Source organism: Electrona antarctica, assembly GCF_951216825.1.
Source record: "Electrona antarctica genome assembly, contig: scaffold_26, whole genome shotgun sequence".
Lineage (NCBI taxonomy): Eukaryota > Metazoa > Chordata > Actinopteri > Myctophiformes > Myctophidae > Electrona > Electrona antarctica.
The window spans coordinates 2,774,933-2,790,223 of NW_027636995.1; the positions used below are offsets into that span (position 1 = coordinate 2,774,933).

Sequence of the window (15,291 nt, forward strand, 5' to 3'; positions counted from 1 at the left end):
GAGGCTGTCGATAAATGAACACCTGACGTCGGTGGGAGAGGAGATATTGTGTGTTTTTGAAAAACAGCCAAGTGATGCTGGTCAGCTGAAGCTTGTCAGAGTGTTTGTGTTGGAGCGCCTCAGCACTGCTGCAGGATTCATGTTCAGCCTCTTCCAGAGAGAGATGGAGACACTAGAAACTCTGCTGATGAGACAAGACAAACTTCTGGACGTCCTTTTACAGCCACAAGTCATATTATACAGACCAGGTTTGTTAAGCCGACAAATCAACAAATAGGAGAATAAATGGCATACGTTTAGAAAAGCACTTTGAGTAGTTGTGCTGATGCTATATAGTCTAGTGGGAAGAGGGGGGTATCATGCACCCCCCGGAAATATACTTCTAATCAGTGTTTTCTTATTGGAAAAAATGTGCTGAAAATGATGAGCTATGATAAAAAGTTGTCAAAATGTCCCACCTACCTCAAAACCCCCTTTTTGGTATATGGCTCAGGCGAAATTGTGTAAAGGCAAATATTAATTCACTAAAAATACATAAATAGACATGGAAGTCTGAAATTTGTCATGGAGTATCCTGACACATAGGGGTAAGTATAAGAATAGGATTTGGGGGGTTGCTACTATTATAGTTTTAAATATGACCTACATTATCCCCAGAAAAACTAAAAAAGATGCTGTCCGCTTGACTAATAATAACAAAGATGGTTATTTTCCAACACATTATGGTGACAATCACTGCCTCACTTGTATATAGAAAACTTCCCATATCCCTTTCTATCTTGAAAATTACTCTTTCTGTAGCCAAAACTCTGAACTATACCTCAAATCGGTGAAAATTGTATATTCAGTCAGTATCAGCTAAACATTTGGAATGAATGAATGAATAACTGAGTTTGAACTGACTCCACATTATGGAATATTTCTTACTTGAATAAGCTATGTTAAAAAGTTGGCAAAGTGTCCAATCTACCATTTTTATGCAAATGAGTGTCACCATTATCAAAACAATCAATGTTTACTATATCTCAGCCAATATTGCACTTAAATGAACAAATACGTTGTCTAGACCTATGTTTTGATGGTCAAGGATCTCAGTTAAACTATTCTTAAAGTGACCACATGTGCCCGTGGCATGCTGGTGTACAAATCAGTGCTGCCATTACAATAAAGTCACATTTATACCAAGTAAGAGATACCAATATTGCATATAACTTTACAAATAAGGTATCTAGACAGGTGCTGTGTTTTTATGGTAGCTTTATAATTTAGAATATATATACTGTAGCATAACATCACACACAAAAAACATCCTCAGTATGAACAATAGTAGGCGGCAGTATACACACTATAGAATGGCCTGCAATATGCAGTACAAAATACAAACAGTCACACAATCCTGTAACAGTATTCCATCATATACACACTCAAAGGCAAAAATGTAAGCAACAGTGACCACCCTATACACTAGCCTGCACCATAAAGAACAAAATGCACAGTCACATTAATTAGTCATCGTGTTAGAACTCGTCAGAGTCTTCTTTGTCTTCTTGTCCATGGTCTCCAATGACAAGGAGTCAAGGAGATCAAAGGTTGGTAGGACTGGATCGCAGGACCACACTGGATTCAAAAACCCTTCGATTTTCAACCATCCCTGCCCTTCATAAGGTTTTGGTTTTTCCACAATTGCTTCATCAGCTCGCTTGTATAAGGCAACACGGTAGTTCTCTTCAGAGCAGAGTAGCATGGAGGAAGACGAGCCAGGTCAACTTTAGATTTAAGAAGTGAGTTTGTCATTTGCCCCCACCATTGTCCGCAGAAACTTGGCACGGGTGAAGTCCACTGGGGCAGCAGTGGCTCAGGGGTAGAGTGGCCGGATGGTAACCGTAAGGTTGCCAGTTCAAACCCGGGCTCCCCCAGAGTTAGTGTCGAAGTGTCCTTGAGCAAGACACTGAACCCCTAATTGCTCCTGATGTGCTGGTTGGTGCCTTGCATGGTTTCCGCCGCCATCGGTGTGAATGTGTTTGAATGGGTGAATGTAATCTATGTAAAGCGCCTTGGATAAAGGCGCTATATAAATGCACCATTTACCATACTGAAGACTCGCAACTCTGTCCATACAGCAGACAGATGCATTGCTGCAACTATACTAATTAAGGATCTGTTCCATATAGACCGATTCAGAAACGGGTCTCAAGGTCACAGGCAACGTATGTCCTGTGTACGGAGACGACATATCTGCGGTGTAAACAGTCGGCTCTTCTACTACATTGAATGGATAGAGTGACCAATAGAGTGCTCAAACGTTACTCTTTTACCTGCTTCTTAATAACACTAACTTTACAAAGATGCCCAGAACATCAGGATGAACCTGTAGTGTATGGCTGCTTCAACAGTGGTGGCAACGTTCAACTTTGGAGAGAAATACGTTTCCTGCGACCCGTTTCTGAATCGGTCTATAGTGTAGCACAAGGCACATTTCAAGGACCCCCAGTCCCCCATAACCCTTACGGGTCCATTTGGTTCCATTTTGTACGTTCAGAATTGCACACCAGTAAGATATCAACAGCTCAGTGGCCTTGTAGTCAGAGCGTTCGCCCTGAGACTGGGAATTCGGGGTTCGATCCCCGGCCGGGTCATACCAAAGACTCAGTCGGTAAGTCGGACATATCCCTGCTACATACTAGTGTCATGTCCAGGGGGTGTACTTGTACATCAAGCTGCCTCATACTACAGAAACAGGAGATAGGCTTCTGCCCTATGGGCCTCATGGCTACACAAGGCTTACTTACAGGTCAATTTGGTTCCATTTTCTACACTCTAGAGTTACACACCCGTAAGAAGCTCTGGATATCATCAACAGCTCAGTGGCCTTGTAGTTAGAGCGTCCGCCCTGAGACTGGATGGTCAGGGGTTCGATCCCCAGCCGGGGAATACCAAAGGGTTGGATTGGGGTAAGTCCTTGCGACATACTAGTCATGCCAGGGAGTGTACTTGTTAGGCTCCTGCCCTATGGGCCATATGGCTTGGCTAGGCTCAGAATATATGCTATTTAAATTGTGAGTCTTCAGTGAAAGAGTGTTGGGGGCAGATGACAAAGTTGACCTGGCTCGCCTTGTGACACTTTGGAGTGCTCACCACTGTACATGCTACTCTGCTCTGAAGAGAGCCACCGTTGCCTTATACAAGCGAGCTGATGAAGCTATGGTGGAAAAACCAAAACCCTATGATGAAGGACAGGGATGGTTGAAAACCAAATCGTTTTTGAATCCAGTGTGTCCTGTGGTGCAGTCCAACCTCACTGCTTGATCTCCTTGACACTGGAAAGCATGGACAAGAAGCCGACGAGATAGAGGAATTGATTTCATCGGCACTGATTTTCACACCAGCATGCCGCGGGCACATGTGGTCACTTTAAGAATAGTTTCACTGAGATCCTCGACCCTCAAAACATAGGTCTAGACACTTTATTTGTTCATTTAAGTGCAGTATTGTCTGAGATATAGTGAAAATCGATTATTTTGATAATGGAAGCACTCATTTGCATAGAAATTGTAGAACTTGTAGAACTTTTTAACATAGCTTATTCAAGTAAGAAATATTCCATGATGTGGAGTCAGTTCAAACTCAGTCATTCATTAATGTATTCCAAATGTATAGCTGATACTGACTGAATATACAATTTTCACCGATTTGAGGTATAATTCAGAGTTTTGGCTACATAAAGAGTAATTTTCAAGATAGAAAGGTTATCTCGGGCTCAAATTGAAGCTTAGGGATATGGGAGGTTTTCTATATACAAGTGAGGCAGTGATGTTCACCATAATGTGTTGGAAAATAACCATCTTTGTTATTATTAGTCAAGCGGACAGCATCTTTTTTAGTTTTTCTGGGGATAATGTAGGTCATATTTAAACTATAATGGTAGCAACCCCCCAAATCCTATTCATCTACTTACCCCTATGTGTCAGGATACTCCATGACAAATTTCAGACTTCCATGTCTATTTATGTAATTTTAGTGAATTAATATTTGCCTTTACACAATTTCGCCAGAGCCATATACCAAAAAGGGGGGTTTGAGGTAGGTGGGACATTTTGACAACTTTTTATCATAGCTCATCATTTTCAGCACATTTTTTCCAATAAGAAAACACTGATTAGAAGTATATTTCCGGGGGGTGCATGATACCCCCCTCTTCCCACTGTACTAATAGCTCTTCTCTCCTCCTTGTGTCTGTGTGTAAAGAGGTTTCCCCTGAACATGAGGAGAGGAGGTCCAGTCTGGTCAAGGAGGAACCACAACCCTCACAACATGAGGAGAGGAGTTCCAATCTGGTCAAGGAGGAACCACAACCCTCACAACATGAGGAGAGGAGGTCCAGTCTGGTCAAGCAGGAACCACAACCCTCACAACATGAGGAGAGGAGGTCCAGTCTGGTCAAGGAGGAACCACAACCCTCACAACATGAGGAGAGCAGGTCCAGTCTGGTCCAGGAGGAACCACAACCCTCACAACATGAGGAGAGGAGGTCCAGTCTGGTCAAGGAGGAACCACAACCGCCACACATTAAAGAGGAGAGGAGGTCCAGTCTGGTCAAGGAGGAACCACAACATACACACATTAAAGACGAGAACATGGAAGAGGAGGTTGATGTGTCAACGTTGACATTACTACATGGGAAGACAAGGTGCCACACTATCTCAGGTAAAAAATAAATACAATAAAAATAAGTATCACTAATTAATTTGAGTCTAAAAGTCAAACTATAGCAGCCCATACATTCTTCTAGGTCAGATGGGGGTAGGCATTCCCGCATATCTTCCAGGTATGATGATGTCACACGATACCCTCTATAGCCAATAATATTTAATGAAGATGGAATGCACTTGCTTTGCAAGTTTGCAGTCGGGCTACCGGGCAACCTGAAAACAAACTCCACTCGCCCAAATGTGTTATTTACTTGCCACGGGCAGTGGGGCAACCATTAGTGTCAACCCCCGTACAGTGTCACTTTAGCCATTTTGTGTAAATTAAGCATGCCATTTCTGTTTGCAGGTTGCCTAATCCAGTTTAAATGCATGCACAACACTTCCGATCATTAATACAGAATGTCATTAAAGAGGGACAATAAAAGTGTGTGTGTGTGTATGTGTGTGTGTGTGTGTGTGTGTGTGTGTGTGTGTGTGTGTGTGTGTGTGTGTGTGTGTGTGTGTGTGTGTGTGATGATCAGCAGATGTGAATGAGGAATGGGAAGATAGGCTTTTGTGCTTCATTTCATCTGTGTATGTTTAAAATTATTGTAAAAAAGACATTTCATGTTACATTATTTCATTGTTGCTAGTTTAATTTTATTGCAGTGAATTGATGTTACATAAAATGTATTTGTCATAAATAACTAGTCTCACAGAGAGAAGCTAGTTCAGGTTTTGTATGTTGCATTGACGTCATTTCATTAATTGTATATCATATTTGTCAGTTAAGATTATGACATGATTCTTTTTCTGTATTCACACTTTCACACTTGATTCTTAATAAATGGACGTAACGGTTTGGATTAATTAAATTTATTTATTTATTAATTAGGAGGATGAGTGTTTGTGCTGTCTGGTGGTGCGTACACAATACACATACACGTGCTCAGGTGCCAGAATTTATAGATTATAAATGATCTGCAGCTATTCTTATCACACCATATCACAAGATGACACTATTATACATAGGCTACTGTATAGGCTATTTCCACTTTTCATATTTTTTACTTTCTTTATGTTTAAGTCTTCCAATTCAATTCCTTCATTCCAGACCAGTGTGTGGAGTCCAGCCTGCAGGTGAACATGAGTTCTCCACAACCAGCCTGCACTGTACAGAAACAGGAACCTGACGACCACCTGGAAACCAGTATGTTTTATTTTGTTCTATGTTGTAGGCCGAGTGGAATAGTAAGAGAGTGGCAACACTAGCGTTGAGTCCCATTGTAACAATGGAATGCAGAAGTTTATAACTATTGGAATGGTGCGTTTAGACAGATAGAGTATTTTACTCTTTACAGTTACTGTACTGATTTCTATTGACTGTATTGTATGACAGACAGCTGGAAGTAGTATTCAGATCAGTGCAGTAAAAAAAATGTAATTGTGTTGCACCGGATTGAAGAACCTCCTTCATTACTTAATATGTGTAACAGATGTAATCAAAGATGACCTCAATACTTCTATCGCTATATAGATATCAATCTGATCATGTTAAGTTAAAACGTTGTTTTTGGTGCCGAGTCCCACACCGAAAAGAGCCGATGTACTAGGTCACAATGCGTCCGATCACGATGCCTTTTGAGTTTGTAAGTTGGCTCCATATTTTAAATCCGATCGATTGGATAGTGGCTGCAAAACATGCACATTGCGTTAACATTCAACAGTAACTTTAGTCATTTAGAAGCCAGGGTACATTTTCCTGGAGTTTGCACACAATGTTGGATGTTGAATGTCGCAGTACCTGTGGACAGACACTGTCTGCAGATCGGCACCTCATCTTTCTATGGTTTTATTACTGTACCCATAATATTTTCACACGCATCATGTCATCCTTTGTGGGAAGGATATGGCTGTCGCGTTAATTGTATGTCTTCTTCTGACATCTTGATGTTGAAAGCCTGGCTTCACTTTTGTTTTTATCCTGTTGTACACTGTAATGTGGATGAGTCAACAACTTTATATGAATGTGACTTCACTGAAAATCAGCAGCTCAACATAACAATGCCAATACATATCCCGTTTTTTAGTCACTTTATTTACAGCTTAGCTAAACCGTGAATCTGACGGGACTCCTCGGGGTCCCGCCTCGGCTCCCGGGACCCGCACAAAACGGTTAGCACAAAATGCTAACATTTCCACTAGCCATGTCTTCATCTTGTCTCTGCCATTCATGTCCGTAATCCATTATTCAGCCACTCCAGCCACATTTCTATTTCAGTACAAAGCACAGTACAGAGTACAGAGTAGTACAGCACAGATTGCAGTAGAATACAGATCGTGGATGAATGAGAATGATGTTAAAGTCGAGTTGATTTTGTTTCTCCTAGCCCCGAAACGTGACTGTCATGCAGTCACGCAGTACTGCAGCCTGTTTTGGGCACCTTGCTACATTTACAACATTTAAAGGTATATTCAGTGATTTGACTTAATCTAAATATCACTTATTTTTTCTTTTTTTCTGGATAATCCTTCCTACTATAGAGTGTGCTGACCATATAAGGAGTTCCTCCCTGTCCCCAGTGAGCCCCTGGGGTCAAAAAACCCTAGTTTCAGTTTTGGTGGCGGGTGGCAAAGCCTTCATCCAATCAGGATGAGAGGGGCCTTCCTCCAATCATGATCGAGTGGGGGCGGGCCTTGGTGCACATGCTGTTGGCCTGTTGCACTTCCCCCCACTGTAGAGCGTGCATGTGCACATTTTGTTACGGGGGCGGACTGGGTGGTTTTCCAAATCACTCAAATCACTGAATGCTCCTTTAAGTCTACATAAACATTCAGATTCAGATCAGTGCTCACCCCGGGGCCACGGATGTTGCTCGGGTGAGTTTTAGCAACCTTGCATTATGCGTTGTTCAATACAAATATTTATTTTATCCCACCGCCGGCCAGTTTCTCAGTCTTTCTCACCATGCTTTCAACTACACACCCCTATCGGTTGGGAGGTGTATTGCACTCTGATACATAACTTGAGAAAATGGCCACAGATCGGATTAAAATGCTTTTTATTGAAGATTACGGGATGCACGGGTGCTAATACCCACCTGTGCAAAATTCTATCATCCGTGGCCCCCGGAGGTGAGCACTTAAGATTTTAAATCTGAACGTTCATGTACACGTTAGCTTTGTAAATGTAGCAAGGAGCTCAAAACAGTGGGAAGGTCTGCCATCATGCTCGTTAAGAACGAGCATCACCATGGCTAACATTTCCCGTGGTAGTTGGAGGAAATGTTTGTCTGAAGTGTGTACTTCCTTGTAGTACAACAGAGGAAACACTGCATGGAAAATGTTAAGTTCAACATTTAATGGATTTCTTTCATTTTTTCCTACAGAAGAGCTTTCCCCTGAACATCAGGAGAGGTGGTCCAGTCTGGTCCAGGAGGAACCAGAGTCTTTACAGATTAAACAGAAGCTACTTCAAAGATCAGTGGAGGATGACGGGTCAACATTGACATTACTTGCAGTGCAAAGTGATGATGATGATGAAGGCAGAGAGACAGAGCCTCTAGCCAGCACTTCAACTCAACACATGAATACACAAGCTGATGTAGAGGACTGTGGAACATCACAACCAACTGGTGATAACCAGCTCCTCTCTTTTCACTCTTCTGAATCGGACAATGCATGTGACAGTGAAAACCCATTTACTTGCAAAGTTTGTAGCAAAGGTTTTGGTCAAAAACGTAATCTAAATGTTCACATGAGGAGTCATACAGGGGAAAAACCATTTACTTGTAAAGTTTGTAGCAAAGGCTTTGGTCGTAAGGGTGGTCTAACTTACCACATGACCACTCATATGGGGGAAATGGAAAAACCATTTACTTGCAAAGTTTGTAGCAAAGGTTTTGGTCAAAAATGTGATCTAAAAGTTCACATGAGGAGTCATACAGGGGAAAAGCCCTTTGCTTGTAAAGTTTGTAGCAAAGGCTTTAGTGTTAAACATTCTCTAATAGATCACATGAGGACTCATACAGGGGAAAAACCATTTACTTGTAAAGTTTGTAGCAACGGCTTTGGTAGTAAGCATGGTCTAACTTACCACATGACCACTCATATGGGGGAAATGGAAAAACCATTTACTTGCAAAGTTTGTAGCAAAGGCTTTGGTTTTAAAGCTTATCTAATAGAGCACATGAGGACTCATACAGGGGAAAAACCATTTACTTGTATAGTTTGTAGCAAAGGGTTTAGTCAAAAACGTAATCTAAATGTTCACATGAGGAGTCATACAGGGGAAAAGCCCTTTTGCTTGTAAAGTTTGTAGCAAAGGCTTTGGTTTTAAAGCTTCTCTAATAGAGCACATGAGGACTCATACGGGGGGGAAAACATTTACTTGTAAAGTTTGTAACAAGCTTTGCTGTAGTGGGTACTCTTAAGAAGCATGAGGATGCATACAGGGGACATGCCCTTTCTTTGTTCAGTTTGTAGCAAATACTTTGTTAAGAAATGGCATCTAAAAAAGCACATGAGTTTTCATACAAGGGAAAGGCGCTTTACTTGTAACGTTTGTAGCAAAGGCTTTATTTTAAACAGTCATCTAAAAGAGAACATGAGGACTCATACGGGGGAAAACAACATTTACTTGTACAGTTTGTAGCAAAGGCTTTAGTTCAAATAAAGGTTATCTAAAAGTGCACATGAGGACTCATACATGAGAAAAGCCATTTACTTGCAGAGTTTGTAGCAAAGGCTTTGGTAGTAGCATGGTCTAACTTACCACATGACCACTCACATGGGGGAAATGGAAAAACCATTTACTTGTAAAGTTTGTAGCAAAGGCTTTGGACAAAAAAAGTAATCTAAATGTTCACATGAGGAGTCATACAGGGGAAAAGCCCTTTGCTTGTAAAGTTTGTAGCAAAGGCTTTGGTGTTAAGTGTAGTCTAACTTACCACATGGCCACTCATATGGGGGAAAACCATTTACTTGTAAAGTTTGTAGCAAAGGCTTTGGTTTAAAAAGTAATCTAAATGTTCACATGATGAGTCATACAGGGGAAAGGCCCTTTACTTGTAACGTTTGTAGCAAAGGCTTTATTTTAAACAGTCATCTAAAAGAGCAGATGAGGACTCATACAGGAGAAAAGCCATTTACTTGTACAGTTTGTGGCAAATGCTTTTGGAAAATTAAAACACATGAGTCACACGGGAAGATCCACTTTAGTTAGAGCTTTTGGCAAATGCATTGGTCAATTTCACCTCTGGTACGAGGATTCATACACGGGAGGCAATTCAGAAACAGTAATACAGCTTTTTTTTCCTCTCCCGTTCAAGTACGCCACACATTTATGACGAATTATAGATACTGAAGCATATAGGAGTCACACAATATGACAATTACCACATGTTAAACTTTGTCAATTTACCAAATAGGCATTTAGCAGACAATCTTATCCAGAGCTAAATAAAATAAGCAAGGTAAATAATCACTTAGAATGCAGAGAGATGGTGTAGGTAGGGCCCTCAATGAACTAGGACACCAGGTGAACCATGAACCTGGCATCTGTCTAAATAACACTGTTGTTGGGCCTCAAGAAAGTCGGACACCGGGTAATAGTGGTCCTCCACTGCTGGCCTGATTGATGTGCCTAAAAAAGTGGCAACTAAACAAGGTGAAGCAGCTTTCTGTTTCTACGGGCCGACGGCGCGGAACAAACTGACTATACCTTCGATAGGCATACATTTTTGCTCAAGACCTACTTCTCCACTCTTGCTTTCAGTTGAGCTTTTAACATTAAAAGTTGTTATTCATTTCCTCACTGTATTTGTTTTTTGTCTTTATTTCTCTATTGCTTTGTAAAGCACCTTGAGCTGCATGTCATGTCATGAAAAGGTGCTATACAAATAAAGTTTATTATCATTGTTATGTATATTATATTCGTATCATTTGGGATCAGGAAAAAACAACCTAAGAAACAAAAACATGGCTATGAGTGACCAAAGATATGTCTAACCCCTAACCCCTATCTTGGTCAATCACTTGCAACAATGAACTTAAAGGGACACTTCACCCCTTTTGCAAAAAAAATATATTAATGACGTTTATACGATTTGGAACAATTTACTGGGGTTCTTATGTGTAATCTGTGGTTTTAGATATTTTCGGAGTGTCTCTGACGTCAGAGACACTGTTGTCACTTCCTTTATAACTTCAACTACCAGAATGCTTTGCGCACCCAAACTCCCTAACGGGGCACGGTTCCCAAAACACATCCACCCTATGATCCACCCTGGTTCCACCCTTAAGGCTCATTCATAGTATGGATTTTTGGTGGTGAGGTGACCACTGAACTACAACATGACGTCACGAGCCGTGGTGAAGAGCAAACCACCGCCCCAACCCTTCTCTCTGTTTTTACTCACCACCACTCAACGTTACCACCGAAAATCCAGACTATGAATGAGCATTATACTCTAGGTTCCACCCAGGTTGCATACACATAACACACTGTGTACAGTTTAGAAGCGGAGGAGGGACCATCCTGGCGAAGTTAGCAATTTCCAGTCAACGATCTAAAGCGTTCCATGGAGTGGGTCAGAGCAATTAAGAACCCAAAGTACAACAACAACACGCCACTCATAGAGTTACAGAATGAGCGAGTGTGTAGTCTGCAGTCTGCACTTCAAACCAGAGGAGTTTGAATGTGGCGACATGACGAGGTACCGTCTCATGGGAGGTAAAAAGCCTACAGCAGTGCTGTCGACCGGGGACCACCGCGGTTCCTTCCATCAACTTGGACGAACCAGAGACAGCTGAACCTCTGCCAGCGAAAAGGAGTCGAACAGATCGAGGAACTCATAAAGTTAGTTACAGTAATTGTAATGCACAATCTATGTAAAGCGCCAATCCAAGGCGCTATATAAATGCACCATTTGCCATGACTGCATCTGAGTACATTGAGAAAAACGATGTGTCTAATTTGGCTGCCCCATTGTGTAACACTATGCCCCCCCCTCCCCCCAACCTTTTTATGTTGTTTGTTTCTGGGTTCCGCAGTAACTTTTGCAGGGCGGTCCTTGGGGTCCAAGACACAGTTCTCCCTCGGGAGACAAAATAAAGAAACCTTGATATAGTATTGCAGCTCGCAGCTGTTACAATGCCAAACATACAAATATGACCCGCGTCTAATAGTTATGGAGTTAGAACAGTATCAAAAGTGTCACGGTAAATATTACAGATTTGTAACTCACAAGTTCAGATTTGCAACTCACGTGAGTGAACTCACAGGTTCACATTTGTGTTTTGTATCCACAAGTTCAGATTTGTGTTTTGTATCTGTATTTCGCATCTGTGTTTTGTATCTGTGTTTTGTATTTGTGTTTTGTATTTGTGTTTTGTATCTGTAATTTGCACCTGTGGTTTGTATCCGTGTTTCGCATCTGTGTTTTGTATTTGTGTTTTGTATTTGTGTTTTGTATCTGTAATTTGCATCTGTGTTTTGTATCCGTGTTTCGCATCTGTGTTTGAAACACAAATACAAAACACAGTTGTGAAACACGGATACAAAACACAAATACAAAACACGGATGCGAAACACGGATACAAAACACAAAACACAAATCTGAACTTCTGGATACAAATGTGAACCTGTGAGTTCACTCACGTGAGTTGCAAATCTGAACTTGTGAGTTACAAATCTGTGAGACCTTTGAGACTGTGCTAAAACTCTGCTGCTCTACTTTTGAGACTCTTCTGACATTGGGCGTTAACAAACGTCATCATTGGCTGAGGGAATGATTCCGCCAATCAGATCGGTCCGCCTTCAGCCAATCCTATGGCTCTAACGCCCTGGGGGCACGCTGGTCCATAGCTCTAATGCCCTATGACGGGGGGCACGCTGGTCCATAGCCCTAACGCCCTATGGCGGGGGGCACGCTGGTCCATAGCCCTAACGCCCTATGGCGGGGGGCACGCTGGTCCATAGCTCTATCGCCCTATGGGGGGCGCTCTGGTCCATAGCTCTAACGCCCTATGGGGGGCGCTCTGGTCCATAGCTCTAGAGCCCTATGGCGGGGGGCACGCTGGTCCACATAGCCCTAACGCCCTATGGCGGGGGGCACGCTGGTCCATAGCTCTAATGCCCAATGGCGGGGGGGCACACTGGTCCATAGCTCTAATGCCCTATGGCGGGGGCACGCTGGTCCATAGCTCTAATGCCCTATGGCGGGGGGCACTAGAGCTATGGACCAGCGTGCCCCCCGGGCGTTAGAGCTATGGACCAGCGTGCCCCCCGCCATAGGGCATTAGAGCTATGGATCAGCGTACCCCCGCCATAGGGCATTAGAGCTATGGACCAGCGTGCCCCCCGCCATAGGGCATTATAGCTATGGACCAGCGTGCCCCCCGCCATAGGGCATTAGAGCTATGGACCAGCGTGCCCCCGCCATAGGGCATTAGAGCTATGGATCAGCGTGCCCCCCGCCATAGGGCATTAGAGCTATGGAACAGCGTGCCCCCGCCATAGGGCATTAGAGCTATGGACCAGCGTGCCCCCCGCCATAGGGCATTAGAGCTATGGACCAGCGTGGTAGGGCATTAGAGCTATGGAACAGCGTGCCCCCGCCATAGGGCATTAGAGCTATGGACCAGCGTGCCCCCCGCCATAGGGCGTTAGAGCTATGGACCAGCGTGGTAGGGCATTAGAGCTATGGACCAGCGTGCCCCCCGCCATAGGGCATTAGAGCTATGGACCAGCATGCCCCCTGCCATAGGGCATTAGAGCTATGGACCAGCGTGACCCGCCATAGGGCGTTAGAGCTATGGACCAGCGTGCCCCCCGCCATAGGGCGTTAGAGCTATGGACCAGCGTTCCCCCCCACCATAGGGCGTTAGAGCTATGGACCAGCGTGCCCCCGCCATAGGGCGTTAGAGCTTTGGACCAGCGTGCCCCCCGCCATAGGGCGTTAGAGCTATGGACCAGCGTGCCCCCGCCATAGGGCGTTAGAGCTATGGACCAGCGTGCCCCCCACCATAGGGCATTAGAGCTATGGACCAGCGTGCCCCCCACCATAGGGCATTAGAGCTATGGACCAGCGTGCCCCCCGCCATAGGGCATTAGAGCTATGGACCAGCGTGCCCCCCACCATAGGGCATTAGAGCTATGGACCAGCGTGCCCCCCACCATATGGCGTTAGAGCTATGGACCAGCGTGCCCCCCGCCATAGGGCATTAGAGCTATGGACCAGCGTGGTAGGGCATTAGAGCTATGGACTAGCGTGCCCCCCGCCATAGGGCATTAGAGCTATGGACTAGCGTGCCCCCCGCCATACGGCATTAGAGCTATGGACCAGCGTGCCCCCGCCATAGGGCGTTAGAGCTATGGACCAGCGTGCCCCCCGCCATAGGGCGTTAGAGCTATGGACCAGTGTGCCCCCGCCATAGGGCGTTAGAGCTATGGACCAGCGTGCCCCCAGGGCGTTAGAGCTATGGACCAGCGTGCCCCCGCCATAGGGCGTTAGAGCTATGGACCAGCGTGCCCCCGCCATAAGGCGTTAGAGCTATGGACCAGCACACATCCCCGGTCCGCTGGAACTTGTCGTCAAAAAAACTCGCTAATTAGACTGAATAAAAAAGCCGCTGGTTCTTCTCCTAACTGGCGTAAAAGGCACCATGAAGGCGGGTTTCGCGCATCATCTGTCGTATCTGGTAGACACGAAACACTCTAGACTAGTTCTACTTAACCAAAATACTGGAGAGCAGAAGAGAATTGTGACACGGCAGCAGACAGAGTGATGTTCCTTGATGATGTTGGTTTATTCAGCAATACAGCATACAGCATACACAGCATAGGCTCACGCCAGCCAGAATGGCTGGTGCTGCTCACGCATGGGCTGACGCCCAACTGACCAAGTTACATTGAAAATCAACTCGCTTATCAACAGTTTACAATACACATTGAACCAGACTGGTCTGTAACCCCCTTGACAGTAGAATTGGGATCACTGTGGACCTTTGATCCACTGTTTAGCATGTAATTGCCCTAGGTCTGACTCAGGAACTAAACAAACCATCCCCCTCCTGTGACTGTCCATCTCACTCCAGGTGGAATAACAAAGACAGGCCTTGCAGACGAAATGACTAGTGGCTTGCATAGTTAAGTCAGCCAACTATAGTTAAGTACATTTGTTCACACATAGCCTATGTCCAAGAGAATTATTGATTCCCAGATATCACAAGTTCAGATTTGCAACTCACGTGAGTGAACTCACAGGTTCAGATTTGTGTTTTGTATCTGTATTTCGCATCTGTGTTTTGTATCTGTGTTTTGTATTTGTGTTTTGTATTTGTGTTTTGTATTTGTGTTTTGTATCTGTAATTTGCACCTGTGTTTTGTATCCGTGTTTCGCATCTGTGTTTTGTATTTGTGTTTTGTATTTGTGTTTTGTATCTGTAATTTGCATCTGTGTTTTGTATCCGTGTTTCGCATCTGTGTTTGAAACACAAATACAAAACACAGTTGTGAAACACGGATACAAAACACAAATACAAAACACAAATACAAAACACGGATGCGAAACACGGATACAAAACACAAAACACAAATCTG

The 15,291-nt window shown here is 43.8% G+C and overlaps 1 long non-coding RNA gene across 1 annotated transcript; it reads left to right on the forward strand.

Moving 5' to 3' along the window:
* The first annotated feature begins 4,253 nt into the window (after positions 1-4,253).
* LOC306919583 lies at positions 4,254-10,503 on the forward strand. The gene is made up of 3 exons (XR_013789576.1): positions 4,254-4,704; positions 5,803-5,898; positions 8,078-10,503. It is a non-coding gene; the product is annotated as an uncharacterized lncRNA (long non-coding RNA).
* Positions 10,504-15,291: the final 4,788 nt, after the last annotated feature.